General features: G+C 35.0%; 1 pseudogene; it reads right to left on the bottom strand.

The window, feature by feature from the left end:
* Window positions 1–22,801: 22,801 nt before the first annotated feature.
* Window positions 22,802–22,928, bottom strand: LOC145296522 (U2 spliceosomal RNA; annotated as a pseudogene).
* Window positions 22,929–23,913: the final 985 nt, after the last annotated feature.

Raw genomic sequence — 23,913 nt, 5'->3', positions numbered from 1 at the left:
AGAGATAATCGGAAAGGAATACGTCAAGAGAACAATAAAACTAATAGAAACGAAATTATATAGGAGAAACCTAATAAATGGTATAAACACATGGGCAGTATCACTAGTAAGATACTTAGGATCGTTCATAGGCCAGAATAAAAGAAGAACTGAGACAACTCGATCAGAAAACCAGGAAACTCATGACCATTCACAATGCACTACACCAAAAAGACGACTCTACGTGAAAAGGAAAGAAGGCAGAAGAGAAATAGGTTGTGTACAAGATTGCGTGCATGAAACAAAATTAAAAAAAAAATTATAAGAATACATAACGCAAAACGCGGAAAGGATAATCATGGCAGTGAGAGACACAAAAAAAAATCGACAAAACAGAAAACAAAGGGATAAAGGATAAAGCGAAAAAATAAAAATGAGAAGAAAAGCAACTGTATTGAAGATTCATTAGGATAGGAAAAGATAAAAATAGCGAAAACATTGGACATGGATGCAGAAAGAACACTTAAGCCGAAAAATTGAATCTAATCACCACATCACAAGATAACTCAATTAGAACCAACCACATCAAAGCAAATGTCGACAAAGCACATGAAAACAGCAAATGCAAACTCTATGAGAAAAGAGACGAAGCGATAAACCATATAGTAAGTGAATGCAGCAAACTGGCCAAAAGGGAATACAAGAACAGACACGATCAAGTGGGAAGGGCCGTACACTCGGAATTGTGTAAACAACTGTATCTCGAACGCGCAGACAAGTGCTACAAACATAATACGGCCACAGTACTTGAAAACGAAAATCACAAAATCCTTTGGGACACGGATATACAAACTGATAAACTCATGCAAGCAAGAAGATCGTATGTTCTAATATTTAACAAGGAAGAAAAATACTGTCAAATCAAAGACTTTTCTGTTCTAGCCGACCACAGGGGGAATATGAAAGAAAAGAAGAAACAGAGCAAATACACAGAGCTAGCCAGAAAGCTGAAAGGTATATGAAAGATGAAGAAAATAAAAATAATACCTATAATAGTAAAAGCACTAGGAACAATCCCGAAAAAACTTTGAGAAGAGAATGGGAGAAATTGGAATCAAAGGAATGACTGGAAAAGTACAACCAACAACAATAATGAAAACAGCTGAAATATCAAGGAAAATCCTGGAATACAGAAACTAATACATGAGCCACATGCGCGGGCCGGACGAGCTACTGCAGTGACAAAATACGAATCGTTACATGGAACCAAAAAGTTCTCCATCCCCATTCTCATTACCCACCCCCAAAGAATGATGCCAAATAATCGAAAAGACTCAAGGAGGATGAAAAGAGAAGAGAAAGTGCTTACCAGACCTCCGCTGGACAAATGCCAAAAAAACTGGTACCTTTAGGAAACGTATTGCCATTCAAACTCCAGCGAAAATCAATGACCACTACTAGCGTAAAATCAATGCTAAGCGGCTGTTGCGACATTGCAAATGAATTTGCAAATGTTACCGAAAGAGGTGGAGAGTACTGAAACGCTGGGGAGACTTTTTGTCACTCAGTTTCCAGGGAACACTGCAGGTTGTTCTCAAAGAGAAATCCTTTATGACCTGTGTGAAAGCTCCCTGTGAGCGAATAATAATAATAATAATAATAATAATAATAATAATAATAATAATAATAATAATAATAATAACAACAACAACAACAACAACAACAACAGTGGTATAATGTATATGGGTCAACTCATTACACTTTAAAATGCTAATTTACTGTATGTAAATATTCGGATATTCTGTGGTCGTTGAGCGTTTCAGAATAAATTTAAACAGTTGAAATGAATCTAAAATTTAATTAGATGTTCACCATATCTGCTGTTATAAAGTAATTGCATGTAAATGTATTTTTTCATTATTCTATACATATTTTAAAATGCCTCTTTACAAAGATTGAGCTCAACAACTTCGCTAGAGTTTATCCGGATTTCGATAGCTGAAGAATCATTGCGTGTTTCTGATATGGACAATTATTAACTCAATTAGATTAGACGATGAAAAACATAGTGTAAGCAATAAAAAATATTTTATTCATCAAAAATGAAATTTTGATGTACATAATTGGTGATCGCAATATCTCCAGGCTTTATCTAAACTAAGATTAATAAAGTATTATAATTTGATTGATGCTTTTTTCCAATAACCGCAAAATATTTCATGCATTTCCTCAATTGCTGGAATCAAAAAAATCTTATCATAGCAGAAACTTTCACAAAAGATTTGACAATATATTGATATATCTCAATATATAAATTATATTATTTCATTTTTAATGTCCAATTTGAAGACTTCTCATGTTGTAAAGTAAAATGTTATAACTCATGTGGAAGCCGCAACCATTTGTAATTAAACAATGCCTGTAGAAGAAATGTAAAAGTACATACATGAAATCCATTTCATGTGGATGACACATATAACGAGTGTAGATACGACATTAGAAACAGTGGAAAAATAAAAAATGCACACACACATACACACATACACATATATATATATTATATATATTATATATATGTATAGGAAAGTATAAAACACTACTGTTTGTAGGTATTTAATAATTATTATAGTAAAACATTATGTCAGAACTCGTTTCTTATCGCTGAAACTTCCAGTTGAATTAAAAAGTCGGTCTATTTGGCTCTTATGACCAGATCATCAAATAATGATTAGAACACTAACGGACGTTAAAAAGCATTAAAATAGTAAATATTAAATATTCAACAGAATTTCACACGGTTAACCGTAACCGAATAGATTAGGTCCTTGCTAATGAAACTAGGGATGGCTTCTGTCGCAGGGTTCGATTCTATCAACTGGGGTTAATCTTGACATTCTACACTGATGATTCATGAAAGGATGAAACATTAGTGTCTGTAGGTATTTAATAATTATGATAGCAAATAATTATATATAAAAGGCTTCCTTCAGTCTTGACAGACTATGGATACCCACAGTAAGGGTGCCAGCACGTGAAATTCTTGTGGCAAGCGTTGCGCAGTCTCAACCACACCTCTCCTGAGTCGATATTGTTGAATACCAGTGGCAAGTGGAAGTTCAAGACGACTGGAAACAATGCCGAGATAAACGGAAAGCACGTACAACGCGTAGAATGCCTAAATAGTCACCCCTCGTGTACTAGCCAGACTCAACGTTGCTTAACTTTGGTGATCTGACGGGAACCGATGTGTAAACGTGATTATATATATATATATATAATGAATTTAAAGTGTTGCTCATAAACAGAATGACTCAATACCGAAGTAGAGAAGTATATATATATATATATATATATATATATATATATATATATATATATATATATATACATATAAATATGTATATATATATGTCGCTACACGTTCATGACCATCTTTCGGTCAGCCAATTTAAAGTAACTTGATAACATTTTACGCGATGCGTCTTATGCACAAGTAATAGGTTGATCGAAACATGCTCATGAATATGTAGCGACATATATGTGCTTATGTAAACCCCCATGAAAAGTGTATATATATATATATATATATATATATATATATATATATATATATATATATATATATATATATAAGATGATCACCTGGAATTACCCGGTCTTAAAATGTGCTTATATATGATATTGTTATTAATGCAGATGTTGTATTTATTATTCTATTGTATTGGACCCAATATATAGCAATGATTCCAAAAATTAAAAAAAATGACTCATGCGCCACCACCGAGAATCGAAAACAAAACTTTTAGACTACGATTTACTTTTTCTTTTGACGTTTATGCCTGAGCTATGAATACATATTTCCTGCAAGGCTAAAAATAAAAACATGAACCAATAGCTCTTACGCTACGCATGCATATCCGTAATTCTGTTGTTTGACATTCACCTTGCAAATTCGCTTTTTTTAATCTTCACATTTAGTACCGATTTTCTCCGTCTAAAACTCAAATATAAAGTTCCCCATAGGTTCGAATACCCCGTATTTTAAGTTTTATGTGTAAAGACTAAAAAACTGACAGGGGAATTTGGTAGGTATAATCATATATATATATATATATATATATATATATATATATATATATATATATATATATATATATATACGCATACATAAATATATATGGAAAGAGGTTTCTGTTTACAATAGCGTTTTACGCAAATATTACGCAAAATACAAGTCGTGTCGGATATCTACATACATATAATTACACGTAATAGTTAATTAAAATAATAACCCCATAAGAAACAAAAAAAGAAATTAATTAGAAATTAATTCAAATTAATGCTTTAAAGAATATGCAGATTAGCTAGGTTTTTTTTGCAGATGAATGCAATTCCACCACCCACACAGTTGTATTCTTTTTAGCTAAATAGAAGAAAGGGTTTCTGATATGATGCCAATGCACAAAAAAGTAGGTGTATAGATATAAGTAAATAACAAAAGTTGAAAAATTAGTCGCAAATAATTAATTTGGCTTTACATATATATTTCTAACATAGTTGCATTAAATAACAATGGCTAATAATAAATTTGTTGTCCGCGTTTTTTCTCTGATTTATGACGAAACTGATGAGGTTAATCCAAAGAATACATTGGTTTAAATCAATGAGGTGATTTTTTTTTCGCTGTGACAACATGTCGTTTTCTTACGTTTTTGTTGACATGGGCACATGTGGTGAACATTTTAGAAGTTGCTCAGGGTAAAATGCTATGTCGAATTATTTTGCCTGGAAATTACTTTTTCAATAACAAGCAATATTCAGGTCCGATAGTTCTGAGTAATTATGTCGAAAAGTGATCGGTTTGAAGTCATAAAACCTCGAAATCTTCCCAAAATTGGTGCTCAGCATACACGGTGAAATGAGTGCCCTGTCTGAGAGGAAGATAGGCTTGCAAGAAAACGTTATCAACGATTTCTGGTAAACAGACAGAGAATACGCTTCCTACTGCAGCGCATTAAGCTAGTTCACCAAGGCTTTGGACAAGGATGATGACTGCTTTACACACTTGTGCCAGGCCTTTTCAGAACTGGCTATTAAGAAATTTAAAGCTGACATCTTTGACGGTCCTAAGATGCGGTAGCTGATCAAAGATCCAGAGTCACGAAAATCAACAAATATTTTACTTGTTTTAAATGTATAATTTAAATATATTTCGGAGGCAAATTCCATCCTCAGTATTTTCTACATTTTTTTTTCTTTCTCTATTTCTTCTTTCGTGGCGTGTTAAAGTTAGAGAAAGCAAGGATAGGTAGTAAAGATCCCTGCGTTGTGACTCCACGGTTGTACTTTGAAATGCCGAAACTCTCTCATGAGTATCTCTGTAACTTATGTCCCCGATAGCAGCTCCCTACATCAAAGTGGCACTGTGCTTTGTTTGGGGTGAAAATGGAACAAAAAAAAAAAAAAACTATCCATTTTTATATTTCGAGTATAAACTCAAGCTGTTTGCCTTTGGAATTCCTTCTTTGCTCCCTGTTTTGCAACTATACCAAAATTCAGAAATCTTAATGTAACATGATTAAGCTTCCGCTTCACAACTCACTACTAAGCATGCGCCTAGAAATCTGGCCACTAAGTAACACTGTATTTTCTTACAACTCACTCGCAATATACCGCTGGTTATAAGTAAGAGGGGAAAAAAACATACTTCAAATATAGAGCTAATTTGAAAATGGATAACATCACAAAATTGACAATATTTTTGTAAAAATATTGCCGAAAATTGCAGATGTGACTGTATTTCCAAACGTGACCGAAAGGTCCAATTAATCCTTTATGACGTCACAGATTGACTATTTTTTCAGGTGTTGCCGAAAGGTCCCAAGTAATCCTTCATGACGTCACAGAAATGAACAATTAAAATATTTGTTTATTTTCTTAATATTACGTTGTGATTTGACTTTCAAACCCACTTAATGAGTAATTTTATTTTACTTTATTATTCTTGGAGTTGCCGAACTGTTCCATCCATCCTATATGACGTCACAGAGGTAGCTAATTCCTCATGAGTTGCTGAAAGGTATCCTTTATAGCCTCACAGAATTAACTGTATATTTTTCATCAGAAGCAGAAATATCCCATTCATATCTCCCATATAACGTCACAAAATTCATATATCCCATATAACGTCACAAACTTAACTGTGTTTTCAGGAGTTGCCGAAATTTCGCATTCATCCTTTAAAGTCATTGCAGAATGAGCTTTTATTTTTAAAGGAGTGACCACTTATAAAGGCCATGCAGCCACTCGAGGATAGGGCGGTTAATGAGTGTACAGTGGTAGAGGGGACATGTCGTAGTCATCGTTAGTAGTGGAAACGTGGTCAATTGAATTACTTAAAGGGATAGCTCATCAAGAATTTGTTCACGTTTGACTCGAAGACAACCATATTGTAGTCAGTAGAAAAGCGGGAAAACCGAAAATAGTTCAAATGGCGTGCAGTTCTAAGGAAGAAGCTTTGCTCATGAAATCTACGTTTAGATTTAGGCACAGATAAAGAGTGGGGTAATTTATTGATAGTGTTTCCAGCTAGACGGTTTTTTCATGAAAATCAGGACAGAGTGGGCGATAGATTAGAGCTCAGAGGAGCATTTGCTATGAAAATAACGATAAACAAGAGACAGATCCGCAACGTCTCTTCTGTAGGGAAAGAGGTTGCAGGGAAGAGTCAATCCCTCCAACTAGGTTACGAGGTCTATTTTGAACTCTGTCAAGGCAGGATATACTGTTTCGAGCAGCTCCTGCCCAGATATGGCAATAGTACTTCATCCTTGAACGTACTAGACTCTTATACAGGTAGAAAATTGCATCAGCAATGAGATATCCACTCAAGCGGTAGAACAATCGCACCATTTTCCTAGTAGCCTTGTCAACTGATTTGATGTAAGTATTCCATTTCAGGAAGACCTAGAAATTTGTCAAAATATGAAGCCTCCTCAAGACGAAAGCCATTCATTTCGATTGGTGCCAGACAGGTATCAGAGCTTTGATGATGGAAAGATAGAAGATTGATCTTAGATGGGAAGAATATCTCCTTAAAATAACGCGTAATAGCTTTGTAAGCATGGGAGCTAGTCCTGGTTGAAGTTTTTGAACACTATAATAGGAATGCAGTCAGGACCAGTTGCTTTACTGAAATCGAGGTGTTTGTATTAGCTTGGCAACATCACGCACAGATATTTGTATGTCGCATAGCGTGTTTTCAGGCAGAGGAGGAATACGGAGGTGTTTGCGGCCCAGATCCCATAGGGAAGAATTAATTGCAAAGTTTTTTTGCAAAGAGTTTGGCTTTGTCTGATACTGACGAGATTAACTTAGGTCCATTGATGATGGTTGGGATAGAGCACACACTTCTATTCAGGACCCTATTTGTTATTTGCAAAAATTAGTAGGGACTAAACCGCTGCTCAGCTGCTTTAAACTTGACGGACTCTCGCGTCCTTTATTACTCTTTTACAGTGGTTGCTGGCAGTCCTGAAGGCGGTTTTAGCCTCAGTACATATATTACGTTGGAAACAATGGACATAGTGAATACTGTGCGCAATAGCAGCAGCACATTCTGGAGAGAACTAAGGCTGGCTGCATTTTTGGAGGATATGAAACGGCCTATACCTACAATTAGCCAGTATCTATTGTTCATTTTTCGAGAATTGCCAAAATCTTACCTTATCTTTTAGTGCGTTATCTTTTAAAAGTGAATAATTCCTTGCAAAATGACACATCATATATTTAGAAACTATCTTAATATTATTACTGTTTCATATCTCTAATAGTAATACAATTTAAAAGTTTAAAAAGAGCTAATTCTCCTGGTGAATTCATTTATTTTCTATGAACCACTGGGACGTCTCTATTAGATAAATGATTGATTACCTTAATAACGTGTCGTAAGATGGAACACTTCAAATTAAAATAAAATCTAGATGTTGTCGGAATTTCATTGAAATGACGCATAATGTGAGTTCCTGAGAAGTATAAAACGTTAACATCCGATCATATACTTTTAAGAGATTAAATTCGTAGGTAAGAGATCGGAGCTAGATTTTTAAAGCAAGTAAAATGAATTAAGTTTAAAGTTAAAAACGCTCGTTGTCGTTATACAAAATCTTCAGTTACTTTAATCATCTACCTCTTTGAAAAAAACTCTATTTATGAAATCTGTATTTAGATGTTATCAAAAACATGCGTATACGGACGAAGAAAAGAAGGTTCTTGGCAATGGTGATAACGAGACGGGTTTTTGCTGTGAATATTTTCCAATCGGACTAGGGATTGCAATTAAACCGCTTCCCTATAACATAACTAATTATAATGTAAAAAAAAAAGATTTAAAGATGTCTCCTCTAAGTAAAGTGGCCGCAGAGAAGATAAAAAGATTCCAATGAGATTGCAAATTCGAATTTGTACTCTGTCAGGGCAAGAAAGGATGCGTGGTTGTCCCTACGCAGAGCTGGTAGCAGGATAAAATAATAGACGACACCTAGCTCGTATAACAATTTATGACATAGTACTTACAAGGAAATATATAATACTTAATTGTTTAGTCTCGTAAAATTGAGCAAAGTTTATAGACTATTAATTTAAAATGATAATTAAATTGATGAGTTTAAATGTGCCCTTTTTTACATTAAATACTAATCGCTATAATCCATAACTGTATACAGAATATATACGATAACGTTGCTTCGCTGCACCTTTTCTTAACTAAGCTCATTCTAAATTAAAGTCAGACCCGTCCAGTAGTTTCTGAGAAAACTTCTAGAGTAAATGTGGTATGTTGGTTACTATTCCCTGTTAACACTTATTAAACCGTAAGTGTGCATCAAACAATAATAGTAATACTTAGCTCGCTGCATTGTATCATAATAAATGTTAATCCAAAATTTGATTCAGATCGGACTAGTTGTTCCACGGAAAACCTGAAACGGACAAACAAACTACCAGAAATATAATATATTTTACCAACTTCTCTGAGAGCATGGTTTTGGGCAATACAGCAGTTTCACCTCAGTTAAAGCACGAAACTGAAATGCTGCAATTACAATTTGATTGATTAATTGCAATATATATTGGCTCAGGTATTTATCGTGTCGCACGGCGGGTCACGTTTTTCTGGTAGATTTTCCTGGAGTGAGCCCAACAGTGTTCGAATTATCAAGCGTACGCATTTCAGACCAATAAATACATTATCGGAAGCATTCAAAGCTTTCGAATTCTACTGACTATTATTCAAAAACACGGAAATACGTATATGTAGTACTGGCCGTTGGTGTAAAAGTTTAATCACATGTAAAACAAAAAGATAGAATTTCTCTAAATTAATACATTATTAAACTGTACATGAGACTTTGAATACCTTTCGTTTAGCTATCGATACACACACACGCACGCACACACACACACACACACACACACACACACACACACACACACACACACACACATATATATATATGTATGTGTGTGTAAGGAATTTTGTCGGTGTGTATGTGTGTGCTTCAGTTCGTCCCTATGCACTACAAAACGGTTGTGCCGATTTTTTTTTTAAATTTCGCACAAACGAATGTATATGTCTGGAAATGCGCTGAGATGAGGTTTGTATCGGAATACCTCCGATAAGTATACGAAAATCGTTAATCGGAATATTCGATTAAAGAATCAAATATAATGTTGACCAAAGTTAACACTCTGATATATGCCATCTCAAATGCATTTGAAATTTTATTGCCGTAAAAACAGAACATTCTTTGTCAAGAGTAGAACGCGATCTGACATAAATAGTTCTGTTTAGAACAAAGTTGACGCGTGATATTTAACATTTAGATTTTAAACTTGAATTTAAACCCTTATGAAATAATTTTATAAAATCAAAAGTAGTTTTTTTTTTACATGAATATCACCACTTATCAAGGGCCAAATACCACTAAAGGCTAAGAGTTACGAGTGTACAATAGCCAACTGAACAATATAGTAATTGTTAGTAATGGAAAATCGATTAATTTGCTAACTTAAGTGGAACGACTCATCAGGAACTTGTTTACGTTGGACTTGAAGACAATCAGATTATAGTCAGCTGGAAAGCAGGAAAACGGAGGGCAGTTCCACAGGCGTGCAGTTCTAAGAAAGAAGCTTTTTTCATGGAATCTACGTTTAGGTTTAGATACAGATAAAGAGTGGGGGCAGAATTATTGATGGTGTTTTAAGCTAGACAAGTATATCTTGTGAAAGTTTGGCGAGGGGGGACCATAGATTGAAGTTCAGTCGAGCACTTGCCATGAAAATAACGATAAAGCAGAGACAAACTCGCAACATATCTTCTGTGAGATAGAGGTTGCAGGGAAGAGAAAAGGACATCTCCTACGAGGCTACGAAATCTATTTTGAACCCTATCAAAACAGGACAAGCTCTTTCTAGCAGCGCCTGCCCAAATATAGCAACAGTACTCCATCCTTGGACGTACCTGGCTCTTATATAGATATAGAATTGCATCAGCAGTGAGGGTTTCCATAGTGCAATGTAGACTACAATGTATTTTAGACTAAATAACTACGATGAAGCATGTAAAGCTCCTTCCCGGTGCACTGAGGTGAGTCACCGACTACAGCAGCCAATGAATCGATTTGAACAATTCCAAGATATCAGATAATCATTTAATTTTATTTTAGTTAGACACCAATTAAGTAATATTCCTTGAATTACTTTTACAGTCTAAAACGCTTTTAAGCTTAAACATTTAATTTTGACGTTTTCTTGATATATAATATTTTGATTGCAGGAATTCACCTCTGGACCAAAGTACAGTAGGTTGTCAACAACAGATGTCACATAAAAATTTTATTATGTCTGGACTATTAGCCACTATCTTATGTAACTTAAGAACGCTATTTTAGGCACATTTAGTCGTTATTATAAAATTCTACATCCAAGGGGCAACATAATAACAATCTAACAATCGCCACCATCTTTAGAGGAAGTAGTTTCTATTTTTCCCTCTTAATATCAAGTTCTCCTACCCCCCAGGCCTTACTTGGAGGAATTCTTCACTTTCGACAAATGTGGGTTTTACCCTTCGTAACTGGATTATAAACTCTTTGACATAACATAATCTTTTCATTTTCCGATTAAAATATAATAAAGTCGCCCAGACTAAATCCACTCATTGTTATTGGCTGACCTCTGACGATTTCTATATTCCGGATTAACGGTAATCACCTATTAAATGAACCCTAATGTATAGTTGTAATATGGCGTCGCAATGATACCTATTTTGCCCTTTGAGTAAATTTCTGCGTTCATTCTCCATTTCTCTCTCTCCCTTCCTATATTTCTATCTGTATATATTTTTCCCAACTCTCTCTTGTTCATTTTATACTCATTCTTTTTATGCCGAAGAAAAAACAAAAACATATCACGGCGATGCCGAAGAAAAGACAATAAGCATTTATCCCCACCCTCTCTCTCTCTCTCTCTCTCTCTCTCTCTCTCTCTCTCTCTCGCTCGCTCGCTCGATCGATCGCTTTGCACATGTGTACTGGTTATTAATTAAATGTTTTCAAGCATAGTTACGTTTCTTATGTACTTTATTTAAATACACTTCATTTAAACCCGGGCAATTTATTACGGCTGCCACGGATTGAAAAAAAAAATGTTTCGGCAATATCATCTAATTGATTCCTACTTATTATGTTGTTTGAATTTAATGTTTCTTTTAAACATATGTTAAATATTCACATTTAAAAACTGTAAAATTATTTTTATAGTGTACTATATTTTATGTTTATTTTTTAACCCCTCATAATAAAATATATCTGACAGTGCTCAAAAAAGTAAAGTGAAAAAAGTCGTAATTGTTTTGTTTAACAGGTTAAAAAAGAAAACAAAACTGGAATTTACTTTAATATTAGGTTGGTGCAACAATAATGCCATTTTTTTGCCGTTCAACTTCACAAGATTACAAATCCTTTAATAATAAACTTTATTATCGAAATAAAAACCATTGGAATCGACACATATTTGCCAACAAGAAACAATTTTGTTTATCCTATTATCATAGAAATCTAGAGATCTAGGAGCGATGAAGTTATTAAAAGATGATTCGGCGTTATCTTGGCTTTTGACACATTTTTCACGCAGGAGGTTGGCGAGACGCTTGAAAAAGTGATAATTAGTGGGTGAGAGGCCCCGTAATTATGGCGGATGAGACAGAGCCTTGTATCACAATTCGTTCAGCTTCTGAAGAGTCAGTTGAGCAACATGCGGGTGAGCGTTGTCATGGAGAATTCGTCCCTTCATATTGAACAATCTCGGACACATACATTGAAGATTCTGGTACATTTCGTCAATTTTTCGGCAATACTTCCCCAAACATTAACCATAATCTTTTTGTGCAATTTCGGCTTCTGGAAATGTTGTGAAGCTCCTCCGACATCCAACCACTTTGCCGAAAGTCGCCGCTTGTCGTAGAGGATCCACTTCTAATCACACGACACAATCAGGTCGAATAATGGGTCGTTTTTATTGCACGGAAGGAGCGTATTTTTTGATTATCGTTAATTTCATGCGACTCCAATTTATCCGACTGTTTTGACTTCCGTATTTGCTTTAAATGGCGAACGACTGTTGAGTGGTCGACCTCGATTGCAACATCAACTTCTCGTGTTGTTTTGTGAGGATCGGCTTCAATTAAGACTTTCAAATGTTCGTTAGCAACCGCGGTCGGCTGGCCACGGTTGTCTTTATATTCGAGGCTCTCGTCATCATTGTAAAATTTCTTGAACCACCGTTGTGCCACATGTTCGTTAGTGGTTCCTGCGCCAAACGTATCATTGATATCACGAGCTGTCTCAGCAGCGTTTCGGCCTAGTTGAAACTGAAACAAGAAAATCGTGCGGATTTGAATTTTGTCTATGCTGTCGAAAAGCCTGAAAAAAATGAATGAAGAGATTGAGAACGGTAACGATTAGCACGATTCGATAGAGGGATAAACGCGCTACAAGAGGATATATAACATGCCTATATATATATATATATATATATATATCACAATGAATTAAGTAACAGTGTGAAAAAACATTGTTTTTGCACCAAACTAATACTATTAGTAGAAAAATTGAAAAGAAGAGGAAGACTTGAACAAGAAACGGAAACAGCTAGGACTGCTACCACTGTAAACATTTCATATATAGTGAGAATACCTAACCTTATAAACTTCTGTTTTTTCTTTCAATTATTATTCTAATAGAACATTTTTCGTAATTTTATGAACTCCTACTGATTTACGCATTCCCTTAATTGCTTTTTTTAAATTCAAACAGTATGTCCATGTTATCGTTCCAAACCATCAATTATCGCCAGTGAAAGTCAGATTATTTCATTTCGGCTACGGCCGCCAGTGTCCACAATTGTTCAGGGACGGGAGTGGCCACCAATAATAACCGTGATTTACTTTTCTTTTGCAAGGCGGGGCAGGCTTTCACCGGGCAACGCCGTTAACGGGTCTTGCTAGTAAAAAGTAAAACTACTATAAATTTTTATCAATATTAGAATAATGATTCTAGATATAAGGTCAGTTATTATTATACTTCGATTTAAATCTAAATAAGAGGATCTATAGTGATGAATATCGTTAAATTCGGAAATTAATTATAATCAAGTAATTTAGTACTCGTTTTATTTTTACAACCCCGAATCCACACCAACTAAAAGCGAACAAACTATTTACGGTGACTAGGATTTATATCACTTAGAAGATCCAATTTCGCTAGGAAAGAACTCCTCTTCACTGATTGACCTCTGTTTAATTTATCCGCACGACTTGAATGGTTTTCTATTACGTGATTTTCAAAATCTGGAGTTAGGTTCAGTGAAGGAGGAGGATGAAGTTTAAAGAATTTAATTAAAAATCCTTCTTAATTATAATTTCTTACAAATCCCGCAGCTTTAACGCAAATAATTGAATGAGTTCGATAGACTTGAAAGCAATCTGGGGAGAATAGTCTAGCGCTCGCACGTATCCTTCTTGTGAACCGTATTTGAAAAAAACCCGCGAGAAATATTTCCCAATCAATGTTACTTATCATTAAATCTATTTCAATACGGATTACCTGCGCAAAGAACCATACAAAAACTCTACATCTGTATATAAAACGCTACGTTATAGTTTCTGTCGGTTCTTTCATAAAATACTCTATGGATTTGGTAAATAGACCCCCATACTATTATATTTTACAACTACATTCGTGAAATAACGGTGTGGAGAGCCACATCAATATGCGCCCACGGTTGACGTAGCCTTCTGTAGAAAAGCAATGGTCCTCGGCCTTGAAATCCGTCCGATAGGAAAAATAATATGAAAATAAGGAGATAAATGCAAATATAGGTGCTATCGGGATTAAAAGTGGAAGTTTAAAAAAAAAACGTTTATTTTGTTGCGCGAGGCTGTTGTCAGTCGGGAAGCGGACAAAAGGAGAAACTATGACGACCGCTTGGAGAAAAGCGAGCGGGTGGCGGAAGAGAAAAAAACCTCTTAACATAAGAACATGTTTTTCTGTCTTCTTTCTCTGCTTTGAGAATAAGTCAATGTTTAGTCAAACATGAACACAACTTCGATGTCGAAAATATTTACGTGAATAAAATAGGGATTAATTCCCGAAAAAAAAAACGGTAGGCAGCTTTTCAATTAGGAAAAGTACATGGATAAGTATATTTCATTTTGATGAAGCCATACATACGTCTGTGGAGTCTGCATTTTCACAAAGTGTCCATTAAAAGGTAAGGTGCAGATTTTTAAATAAATTTGTAAATGGTTTAAGAGGGTTCAAGTTTTTGAGCAGAAGTAAACAAGGGTCTTCGTTGATAATCAGACAATTGTTGTCACGTCTTGATCGATAGTCTGATAATGTTGTGTATTGCAGTTTCAGGACATTGCAAAATAAAAACAATATATATATATATATATATATATGTGTGTGTGTGTGTGTGTGTGTGTGTGTGTGTGTGTGTGTGTTGCAGCAAAACATTATGCAAACTAGTCTTATTGAACACAAGAGATTTCTTTTTTTTTTTCGATTTTGTTGGATATCTTTTCAATTGGCCGATCAATCTTTTTTATTTCGGCTGGGATACTGTATATTATGCCGCCCAAAAGTTTTTGTTTGGCCATATTCTTCTCAAGCGCTTCCTATAGGTACATCCGATCGTCGTCAGGAGCGATTGTTTTTGTTGTTGTTTTCTTTTTCTTTATCGAGGCTTGGTGTATTTATAGTTAGTTTTTAATTAATTAATTAATTTATTTATTTATTTATTATTTAATTATTTTATTGATTATAAAGGGGTTGCAGGATGGGTAGGGGCGAACTATTTTTATTTTTACACACGGCTTTTTTTGCCCGGCTTTGCCCGGTCGTAAAATTCGCTTAAATATAATAATTTAATTTGTCCGGATTTCGTGTATATTAATACAGAATTGTGATTTTAAAAGTAAAAACGTATTTAGGTACAAGCAGGTAGAATCGAAACCGAATACAAAACTAGCGTTCAAAGCTAGTGACGTTACCACTGTACGGACGTTACACATATACAGAGTGATTAAAAACTGAAAATAAACTAAGATGAATATAAAAATCTATAATGATTTTTTCAATTTTTATCCATTTTTGACCCCTTAAAAATATTTTAACCGGATGAAGATTCATAACATGAAAAATACTGGATGAAGATTCATAGCATAAAAAATACAATCATTTGAAACACCTCGCGCTGCTCTGCGATCTTTTTGTTTCGGAGGAAATAGAGTTTGACAATCTGGAAACGGACAAACAAACAGACATATAGCCTTTTACATATTAGATATATATGACATCCTTTAAGATAGGGGTCTCTTATGTGTGTATTCATTCTTTTACGAACTGTAATCAGGTCGGTTGTTTTTGTTTTATGGCATATCAACCCTTTTATTTATTATTTAATGCCGAATCCAATCATTTTGGAGAACATCTTTTAAATAGAATATATTTGTTTTTTTTCAAGTCGGTTTCTATTTAATCCATAGTTGGGACCCTAACAGGTACTACCACTCCGGGTCAGTGGGGACCTAGCAGCAATGTCAATTAAAGGGTGGCTCGACACTCCCCAAAGCACGCAAGCTGGGGCCTCATTATTGGATATAGTTTAAGGTCATATCCGAGACCTTTTAGTTAGGAAGCCAGTAGAGAAGTGGGAGTGGAGAAAAAATGGGGGAAATGGAAGGTGACTACTGTTTTTGTTTTGGGCTTTGCAAAACATGGTTTGGTTGTGCAAATTATTAAAAAAAAAATAAAGACAGAAAGGTGTTAATGTAGATGCATTTGTGTCAGGGAGTCATCTTCCGACAGCCTGATCTGGTTGCACCAGGCGGACTGTTATCCTCATCTGAATTGTTGTTGTTTCACTACATTTTAGCCAACGCGTACTGTAGACTTCTTCATGTGATTTACAGCGACGGGATAGGAATATCGTATCTTGTAACTTTATTCTCAGCAATTACTACATTCCCCAGCTGTTATTTTAATCCATAGTTGCTATGGAACTACCTGGAGAAGGTCAGAGGATGAGATAGCCGAAACGTGGTGACACAACAGCAACAATTAAGATGAGGATAACAGTCTGCAAAATAAAAAAAAAAATAATCAAAACAATTGATGCTAATCGTTTAAATGATATAATCCTTCTGTTGAAGTTGATGGTTTCTCCACGACAATGTTTATGCCGTAAAAAAAAAAAGATGGTTTGAAGATTTAAAATATGAGCCTTTTTAAAGTAAATAGTTTGTGATAAGCACGTACTGTTCGTGGTATAGGATTTAATGATCATATTCGAAAACCTTTCAGTTGTTCTTATGATGGGAATTAAAGAAATGTCTAAAGTGATACAGAAAGAGCAATCATTTTAGAATATAGTAATGCTTTGGAATTATTGCTCCAAAATTATATTTGTAAGAACAGCGATATCTATCGCTTTACTTACACGAGATAATCTTATTAGCACATCGGCTCTCATTAGATCACCGAAGTTAAGCAACGTTGAGCCTAGCCAGGAGCAGATGGTTGACTATTTGGGAATACAAGGCGTTGTATGTAAAAGAATGTTAACACCTCCCTGAGAGAACATGCAAAACCTTAACATCATCATCTTCCCACATGCGACTGGGGATCGATTATGAATGTAATATTCCTTTGATACTTTCTCATTCGAAGGGAGCTAGTTGGGTTCGGCCAAGGTGAATGCCACTAGTGCGGTCTGGTGTGGTGGTGTGGTGTATTCCATTATTTATAAATCTGAAAGAACCAAATATCACGGGCATAATATTATGCTAAGAAAAAAAAACAACAGAAAGCTCTTGCGTTATATCAAAGTAGCACATGGTTACGAAATTTTGACATAGCCTAAACGAATTATTTATGGCTTAAAGTTTACTATAGCGCATTTGGTAAAAAGGAATTGTATTATTATTTAAATATTGTTGAGGTCGAATGATAGAACACATGCCACGCAAGTTTAGGGACGATTTGACATTCTAAGCTAACATATCCACTTCGGGAAGTATGGGCCAATGGAAGACGTTTGATAACACGATATTGATGGAAAAAGACAATACTTACCACTGGGCAAAAAGGCCTACAGGATGAGTTGCGAAGTGCATCACAAAAAAGCGCAAATGATAGAATAAGTGTTTTACTGAATAGATATGCATCTGATAGCAAAGAAGAGAGCATGAAAAACTATCTACGAAGCTACGTCTGAAGCTGATCATTATAGGCTTTAATATATATGAGAAAGGATTGTTCAAAAATTAAAGATTGAGAGATTCATGAAAATGCTATTGTAAGGGATTCTGAAATATTGAGCTGACATGGATCTAGTAAAACCTGTAAGTGGCAGGAGCAGTATCTGTAATATCAAAAAGAATTGTGCATGAAATAGTATTAGACGCAAGACTAAGGAAGGTGGAACTGCATGACTCAGATTTGTCAAAAATGTTGAAAACTGCTGGTACAACAAGCATTGTTATGGTGGCAATATGGTAAATCATCATGGAAGAACGATGTTTCTACGACACTGGAATCTTTATTTCATTATAAACTGTCGTAAAGATAAAATAGTAACATTAGATAGAGGTAATTACATAGATGGAAAGTTGATCAATCAGGTTAAGAAATTATTTAAGAGAATAATTGAGTAGCACATGAGTTCGATAAGCGTAGATGAAATGTAGTTTGGTTTCATGCCTAAACTAAATACAATTGATTCTATATTTACCATGCAACAAATAAAATAGAAACAATTTAAATATGAAAGGTGTTTTCTGTTTGTTTTTATCTATATTACTACCAAAACGGCTAAATATAATTTTAATAAATAAAATAAAACATATTCTTTAAAACGCCGCATATATAGTAGAGGGCGACCACAAGGAAAGCTATCTGTATGCCTTATTGATATAATTATTTAAAAACATATAAAATAAATTAATGCTTTGTATTATTTATTGCTAACTTCTACGCATATTTCCGTATATATTTTCAATAGTTTATTCGTTATTAAAATTACTTAAATCAAAATTATTAAAACATGATATATTATTAAGACATTTCGTATGTTTATAATTTAAAAGTTATCAGGGTTTTTTTTAATAGAAATGTGTTATATTGAATGTATATAATTAGGGATATGAAAAGAGCATACACTTTTCATTGTTTTGACTCTCAAGTATATATATATATATAGGACACAGTTAGACACAACTAATCAACCAAGACCCACATCACTCTATATAAAAGCATATAAGATATCGAGAGTCAAAACAGTGAAAACAATATACTGTTGTCCCAGTTGTATAACGTACGTCATACATTTAAAAGTATTAATTAGAGCAAGATGAATAACTGCTGAATCGCGAGTAGTGTTTTGCTGTTTCGTTAGTAAAGTCAGCACCAGCTCTGTTCGAGGCTTTTAAGATTTTAATTCATAGCAAAGTATTCTTTGATTTGTATAATGCATCGTTAAACAAATTGCTCATGCAAAACATTACCGTTATCAATTTCTCCGCCTATTCTTATTTGTTTGTTATCTTATTTGTGGTTCAGAGCTTTGCTCACAGAACTGTTCATCCACGAAACAAAATACCGCGGATCTGCTTCATAACTTACTATAACATGATCGTTTTCAAGTCCAACATGATGAGCCGTTCTTAAAAATAAATTAACTCATCTAATTTTCACCATCACCAATCAGCAGATTGTTGTCTCACCTGACACATATTATCCTTGAGTGCCCCCAGGGCTTTGTTAAGACCGAAAAAGGTGACATATGAAGATAAAACCAAACAGGAACAATCTTTTCCGACCGGTGACATAAGACAGACGAGACAACCGGAACACAAAAGCAGAGACCAACACAAATTTAAAAAAATTTGAAGCAACGTTATTTATAAAATATAACGTTGAAGACAAGAAAGTAACAAAAGAAAAACAAGATATAAAATATGGGAATAAAAAAATCTTACGCTGTTTGTCTATGTATGTCAGGCTGAGAGTATACCCAGAAAAATAAATAAACATAACACAAAATATCAGTCTGTCGTCATAGGTGAGAACGAGAGAGAGAGAGAGCGAAAGAGAGAGAGAGAGAGAGAGAGAAAGAGAAAGAGAGAGAGAGAGAGTTAGCTCACGGTTTCTTTCTTTTTATGTGAATGGACCCTAGCTGTTCGTTCTATCTTCTTTCTTTGATATCGGCTGGTTGGTTGGTTGGTTGTTTTACGGCATATCAACCCTTTTCGGGTTATTTAATGCCGAATCCAAAGATTTTGAAGAAAAATTTTTTTAATAGAATATATTTGTTGTTTTCACGTCGGTTTCTATTTAACCCATCATTGGGACCCTAACAGGTACTACCACTTCGGGTCAGAGTGGACCTGGGAGCAATAGTAATTAAAAGGTGGCTCCACACTCCCCAAAGCCCATAAGCCGGGGCCTCACCACTGGATATAGTTTAAGGTCATATCCAGAACCCCCATTGAGGGACTTTCACCCTCTGCAGGGGGGCAGTCGGCGTATTCTAATGTCCCACCGACAGGGCCTTTGATATCGGTTATGCCTCCTTTTATTCGATTACTTCTGGTAGTAATTTCTTTCAATTTCTATATTGAATTTCACAGCACCATTTTCGTTTATAAATTTTGTCTCTTTATTCGTATTCTTCTCGACTGTCATAGAAATTCACTGTTCGACTCTCAGCATTATGATCGCTGGTCAAGAAGTATCCTTCTTCTATTTCTTCTTATTTACACTAATTTATTCATTCATCTTTCGTATTCTTCGTTCGTCTTATTTGGAGACACAGCGGAAATTCTCTGTTTTCTACACCGGCATATTTTTTTTTTACTGTGCATATTTTTACACATACGTGCTGTCTAATGTATCCCTTTTCTTTTTCTCTGTATAGACTCTGTTCTTTCTCTTTCTTTCCATTCACGGGCGCATGTCTTCACGGATGCGCGCTAATTAGTGTATACCCTCTTTCCTTTTAAAACAGCTATTCGCCTTCTTGTTTTTTTTTTACAGATTTTATCTCTATCTATCTATCTATCTATATATCTATCTATCTATCTATCTATCTATCTATCTATCTATCTATCTATCTATCCTTACATTGTTTTCTAAGTCGACGACAAGCTAAACGAAATAATAATATATACTCTCCCCAGTTTAAAATTAAATAAAAAAATTGTCATTATTTAGTTTTGTATTTTTCGATACATAATCTAATTCTACGATTATATGATATCGCCCAACTAAATAAGATTAAAGAGTGATCACGTGTTACATTTTTTCACAAAAATCAAAGTTATGTTTCTGGTGCAGTTTTTGTACGGATTTTGGTTTCTTCTCTTCTACTTGGCACCATTGAATCCTGTCTGACCGAGCACTAGTTTAAGTGCGGTGTTCTCTAAGGAATTTTTGTCGTAGGCTTCATTCGTCCTAATTTTCACAGTGACGAAACCAATATTTTCGGGTTATTTATTTTAGTTTAGAGAGGCACCGAAGAGTCAGTAAACGCTGTCTAACTCTAACTATTTTAACGCTCAGAGGTGGTTTCAATTTCCTCATAAGCACGTTGCCTTCACGACAAATTCGGATGGCATTTAAAAAAATTACTCTTAGGTAATAATTTATTCACCCGTTTACCCATATCTATTATCGTTTAATTTGTTCCGAAAATCGTCATTCTCTTCGTGTTGTAATTTATTCTTAGAATCCTTATCATTTCCATCATTTAATTTCTTTTTATCATTATCGTCGTCATCTTCGTCTCTTAGTTTGTTTTTATAGTTGTCATTATCTTAGTCATTCATGGCCATCCTCTAATCTATTCTTAAAATCACCATCCTATAATCTATTCTTATAATCATCATCATCCTGTAATCTATTCTCATAGTTATCACCTTCCTCTGGCCTATTTTCATAGTCGTCACAATCATCGCCCTTGTCGTCGTCATCATCACGATTTAAATGATTTTTATAATAACTATCTTCAACGTAGTTCAGTTTGATTTTATCGTAGTTATCATTGTAATTAACATTGCTCCTAACGATACTATATCTTTCAATGTACTTTCATAATACTTATCGTAGCAATTCGTTTTCGTCCCATAACCGTCATCATCACTGTAATTAGCATTTCACCATTTTCAACATCGCCATCTTCATCGTCCTGACTATAATTTTCGTCACTGTCACCATCTGTGTAATTTATTTTGATAACCATCATCGTCGTCGCTATAAGCATTATCGTCGTTGTCATTATCATCGTCAGCACCATCTAACCTTTGGCCTAGCTAAAGTATCATGTTGCCTTTTCTCGGGGAGTTGGTCTTTAAAGCCCAGAGAATAACACGAGTCGCATTTCTTAAGAGTACTAGTAGTGGTAGAGGTAGGGATACTATCAATGATAGTAATAGTAGTAGTAGTAGTAGTAGTAGTAGTAGTAGTTGTAAGAAAAGTATTAATAGCAGTAGTATTATCAGCGGTTTTCACCACCGTCCGATTCTCTTCAATCGACTGTACTATTTGTTTTCTATCTCTGTCGGACGGTTATTATTAGGACACTACGAGCATGATAAAAGAAGTGTTACTTTCCCCTAGTGCTATCAATTTTCTTTTTCTTTTCAAAATTTTGAATGCCATCCAGTAACAGAATTTTGCCACTTGTCGATTTTGACTTTTAAACTACCGCTAGTGTATTCGTCTGTCTGCTTAAGGTTGGGAATACCATGGGATTTTTCGTCCTAATTTCTCCCATATTATCGTAACTAAGGCCTGCGCTTGCTGATTTTGGAGTGGGAGAAAGTTGGTGGGTTGGGGAGCTGGTAATACTATTTTTAACTCTTTCAAAGCAATTCCGTATTGTTTCGACAGTTTAGTTAACCCTTCAAATCTGATGACATGTTTCATTTTTGTACAAATAATTCTTATGGAAACAAGGCCGATAGCCATTAGTCGTGTGCTCTCGTGTAATGAATGAATGCGTGAATGTAGGATTGCCATGAAATTCTTAAAGATAAACTAAAATGACCGAAAAATAGGCTGAACTGACTTAAATGAACTTAAGGATGAATTGAATGACTTAAGAATGACTTGAATGCTTAAATAATAACTGGAATCCTTAAAAAAACAACTTGAATGATCTGGAGAATGACTTGAATGGCTAAAAGACTGCCTGGTTGTAAAGTGGGTGATCCTTTTACATTAAATTAATACAGAAAAGTGATCTCCTACTTTATACCACAATAAGTACAGCATGTAGTAAGAACAGATACTACACTTGGATCTTGGCCAAAAGGCCACGGAAAGGGTATTTATTTGCTCCCCCAACGTGCAAATTAGGCACAATGCCGATTTTAATGTGAGGAGTGAAGGGGAAATGGGGACCATCTCCCCGGAGAGTAGGGGAGCTGGATAGAGACAATTGGTATGAAGGGTTGCCCCTACATTGACCAAGGTCTTATATGTTGTGTTGCCCCCACATATGGTCTTTGCTTGTAGTATCTGACGCACAGATATTACACTTTCATCTTATCCAAAAAGCCAAGAAAAGCTGTATTTATTTGCCCCCCCCACCGAGCAAATTACGCACAAGGCCGATTTTTAATGTGGGGTGTGAAGGGGAAATGAGGACACACTCCCCGGGGAGTAGGGGAGCTGGATAGAGACAATTGGTATGAAGGGTTGCCTCTACATTGACCAAGGTCTTATATGTGGGGCTGCCCCCACATAGGGTCTTTTATTGCAGTATCTGTCGGAACAGATACTACACTTTGATCTTTATATTTAATTTATTTCGTTTAAAGAAAAAATTACAATTAAAAAAATTCCAATATAAAATTAAAACATCTAAAAAAGTAAAATCTCCAAAAGACAAAACAAATTTAGGCACAAGGCCCTATAAGATCTGGGGAGGGGAGTGTTGCAGGGTCTTTGTAACTAAAGTGAAAATGGAGTCTGCGGCGACTTTACTCTTGACTGGCAACATTTACCACAATACCTCATTCACTCTGTGGAATCTAAAGCTAACTAATGAAAACCCCAGCGTTTTTACAAAAAAGGATATATATATATAAAATTTCTGTATGTGTGTGCGTGTGTGTGTGTGTGTGTGTGTGTGAAAAAAGTTCAATCCATTGGAAAAAATAAAAAGTTCTTAAATTTTGAAGAAAAACAGTTCGTGTTGGGGAGTGGGAAATATAGAAAAAATGTACAAAAAACAAAATTAGTGCATTGTTAGTAAGGTCTCTCCCTAAGCTAATCTAAGTAGTTAGATCGCCTACTGTTTTCCGGGGCA

This window comes from Euprymna scolopes, chromosome 16, assembly GCF_053919585.1.
Source record: "Euprymna scolopes isolate OS-2025 chromosome 16, ASM5391958v1, whole genome shotgun sequence".
Classification (NCBI taxonomy): Eukaryota; Metazoa; Mollusca; class Cephalopoda; order Sepiida; family Sepiolidae; genus Euprymna; species Euprymna scolopes.
The sequence above is the reverse complement of the archived record's forward strand: the minus strand, read 5'-3'. Positions and strand labels throughout refer to the sequence as shown.